Source organism: Globicephala melas, chromosome 6, assembly GCF_963455315.2.
Source record: "Globicephala melas chromosome 6, mGloMel1.2, whole genome shotgun sequence".
Lineage (NCBI taxonomy): Eukaryota > Metazoa > Chordata > Mammalia > Artiodactyla > Delphinidae > Globicephala > Globicephala melas.
This window is the reverse complement of record NC_083319.1, coordinates 97,177,818-97,181,914: the sequence shown is the minus strand read 5'-3', so window position 1 is coordinate 97,181,914 and position 4,097 is coordinate 97,177,818.

Here is a 4,097-nt window from a genome sequence, read left to right as displayed (position 1 = left end):
AAATTCATAATCATTGTGTCAGTAATTTTAGTTTCTTCTGTGGCTTCTCTCCTTGGCTTGCAAATGTTCACCTCCTAATTTGAATTGAAATATATTTGACATATAACATAATGTAAATTTAAGATGTAAAAGATGTTGATTTGATAGGTTTATGTATTGTAGTATGATTGCCATTGTAGTGACAATTAGCACCTTGATCATGTCGCATAATTATTATTTCTTTTTGTTGGTAGGAATAATCAAGATCTAGTCTTTTAGCAAGTTTGGTGACTGTAATACAGTACTGTTGTTTATATTCACTATACTGTGCTTTAGATCTCCGGGACTTTCTTAGTGTTGGCTTCTTATTGTATCTTCATATGGTCTTTTGTCTGTATGTATGCATTCTTTGTGTCTCCTTGTGTATCCAAAGCTTCTTATAAGAACACCAGGCAGGTTGGATTAGAGCTTACCTTAACAGCCTGGCTTTAACTTAATTACTTCCCTGAAGGCCCTAACTGAATATATTTGGTTGGCCAAAAAGTCTGTTTGGGTTTTTCCATAAGATCCTGTGGAAAAACCCCAACAAACTTTTTGGCCAACCCAATACTTACATACTAAGGTACTCAGGGTTAGGGCTTCAATATATTAATTTGAAGGATGGGGCACAACTCAGCCCATAATAGAAGGACAAATAATGATAAATATTGAAAATGAGTAACTTGTCATTATGTCCATGAAAGTCCAAGATCATTAAAATTAGTTTAAAAATAAATTAGAGAATGAAGGAAAAACATTGTTAATATATCGAAACCAGCATCTCTTCTATGTGCAAATAATTACTTGTTATACCATATGTGAGAGTGTTTTATTTACTGTTATAAGATTTAAATTGAAAGAACTTAATAAATGTTTACCTATATATACCTCCATGTATAGAAAGCTCTTAAGCTGCATAAGGGATTTAAAGAAGAGAGAGTATATATAGTGGCCAGAATTATATTATTACAAACCAGATAATGTTATTATTTTACTATTGTAAAGATATCATTTCTCACTTAAATTCATAAGTATTAATATAATCCTAATCAGAACCTCAACATTATTATTTTAGGGATTTGGCCCTAGAAACTTATACTAATGTTTCTCTTGCTGATAGTTTCTGAGAATGGCTACAGAAATTCTGAAAATTGAGCCAAAGATATGATTTGTACTACATGGTAGTTAAATCTATAAGAAAGCTAAAATAATTAACATATTGCATAAATGGTGCATTAATATATAGACCAAGAGAACAACAGCAACAACAAAAAGTCTATCAATAGATCCAAGTACCGAATGGAATTTTATATGTAATAGAAGTTGGTTTTCAGAATAAGAAAGAGGACAGTTGTTTCAGAACATATTTGTAAAAAAATCGGTACTTGTAACTCACACATACAGTAAGAAAATGTCCAATGGAAATATGTAGATGTGAATGGTCAATTTGATTAGCCTCTGTAATAACTATCAGTGAATGACAAAATCCAACATTGGAATAAGGATGGTGGAACTGGGACTCTCATGTAATTTGACCTAAACTCCCTTCTTGACCAAACGTTAGTCAGGCTCCTCTAAGGTCTCTTTTTCACTAGGCCTTGACCTTGGCATTCTGTATCCATCCCATCCTTAACAAGCGTACATAGTCCAGTTTTAGCAAGAATCCTGCTAAGTCAATTTAGAGAGAATCCTCATCCTTGATCTTCATCCCTCACCTTTGACATCTAAGCCCTTGGACTCTCTTTAGCAAGAATCCTGTTAGGTCCTGTTAGGGTTTAGTAAGAATCCCTCTACCTTTAAAATCTCCCTCTAGTCATTTTCTACCCATGTATTCCCTCACTTTGCTCATCAGCTATAAATCCCCACCTTTCTTTACTGTATTTGGAGTCTGATCTCTCTCTCCTACTGCAATCTTCTTGAATAAATTCTTTCTTACTGTTTTACTAAGTGTCAGAACAGCTTTTTCTTTCACAAATCCTAGTGAGAGCATAAACTAGCATAGCGTCTTTTTTTTTTTTTTTTTTTTTTGGCGGTACGTGGCCCTCTCACTGCTGTGGTCTCTCCCATTGCGGAGCACAGGCTCCGGACGCGCAGGCTCAGCAGCCATGGCTCACGGGCCCAGCCACTCCGCAGCATGTGGGATCTTCCCGGACCGGGGCACGAACCCGTGTCCCCTGCATCGGCAGGCGGACTCTCAACCACTGCGCTACCAGGGAAGCCCAGCATAGCCTCTTTGATGGCTTGTTGTTAACATCTACCAACTTTTACACATCTATTTTAATTTAGCAATTCTATATTTTAGAATTTGTATTGCAGAAATAATGCAAACATGAAAAGAAGTATAGACACAAATATATAGTGCACATTTACAGTAGTGAAAATTGGAACAAACTAAACATCCATGAAAAAGATTTTTATTTAAAAATAAAAGATATACCCGTCCAATAAATATCATGCAGCCAAGAAATGGCATGATGTAATTCTAAATAATTTGACCTGCTAACATGATTATACCCTAACTGAGGATCAAAACAAGTTGTAAATAAGTCAGAGAAAAGAATAATTCCTTTTTGAAAAATGCATTCCTCTAGTGGTCTGCACTGAATAAAGTCAGAGCTAAGCACCGGTTAACATTGGTTACATTTGGGAAGGAGATGGAGAGTGGGAAGTTGATCCAGTTATCCCATCAAGCACTACTCTTTTGATTAAATGGATCCTGTGTTTTTGTATAATTTAATACAAAATGTTGAAATACACATTTATATATGATAAAGAAAATAGGAAATGCTCCATAAAGTGTGAAGGAATAATACTGTTTCAACAGCTTTGCTCAGCCCAGAATTTCAGGTGTAGGAAAAGTTGCAAAGTATATTGAGTATTTTGCTAGGCCTATGTCATAAGGAGGGCCATCTAGTCTACATAAAACATACTTGGTTGGGTTATCAGTTTATCATATAGTCATATTTAGCTTTAACACTTGGAGTTCAAGGATTTTTTTGTAGAAAATCACTGCCAAAAGCAAGTTTGTGTGCCTGATGCATAGTGAAGCCAAAGAAACCAAAAGGAAGTTTGGAGCAGATAAAGTTTTATTGAAAAGGCTAAGGAAGGAGAAATGGTGGCTCATGCTTAAAAGACCCAAACTCCTGGGTGATTTGGGGGTAAGAGTTTTTATAGGTAAAATTTCAGGCAAGAGCTACAGGGTGTGTTACTGTGGTTGGTGGTGAGCTAACAGGGTGGTGTTCAGGAATCTTGTGCTGCACCTGAAGCTACCATCCTCCAGCGGGGTTGCAGCCCCGGTTTGTGGCCTTAGTTCCTTCAGAGGAACTGAAATACATGTTGTTATGTATATCCCTTGAGGAGGAACGAGGTCCCTGCTTTATAGTTGCACTATTGGTTTTTTGACTGCTCCACCTTTCTTCTACATTCCATTCTTTCCCCTATTAGTAACTGTCTGAATCTGCCCTTTGGAACTCAGGGATGGCCTGGGAGGCTGAAACCTTTTGCCTGCAAAAAAGCAGGGGACAGGGAAAGCTTTTTGTTCCTAGCAGGGCCCTGCAGGGTCCTGCTTGGTTTCAAAATTGCAAAAAATGAAAAAAGATATCTGTTCCATTATGAATAAACTGGTGAATTCACTTTTGAAAAAATACGCTATTTGTCCTTTACAAAGGAAGCCCACATGATGGCAAGTAGGTTAACTAATGCACAGACAGAAAATTCTATTCCATTAGGACATTTTCTCAAGACTATAAGGATTTAGCAATTTGGACAATCTGATTTCAGCCGTGAGCTTTCCCAGTTTTGCCCTTGAACCTCCACATACGCCAGGTATGAAGATGGCCTAAGACCCACAGTGTGACACACCCGATCCAGCGTCTCTGGGCACCGTGGACCCTTGGACAAGCATTTCTCCCATATTTCTACCCTGCAGCAGGAAACCGATTGCTCTGTTCAAAGTCAGCTTAGGGAGCGCGCAGAGAGCGAAGGGAAATGTAGTCTCTCCCCTCCACCTTCCTCCTGGTCTCTAGGGGCTGCCTCTGCGCAAGTGCAACTTAGGCCCCGCCTCTTCCCTTTTGAGTTCA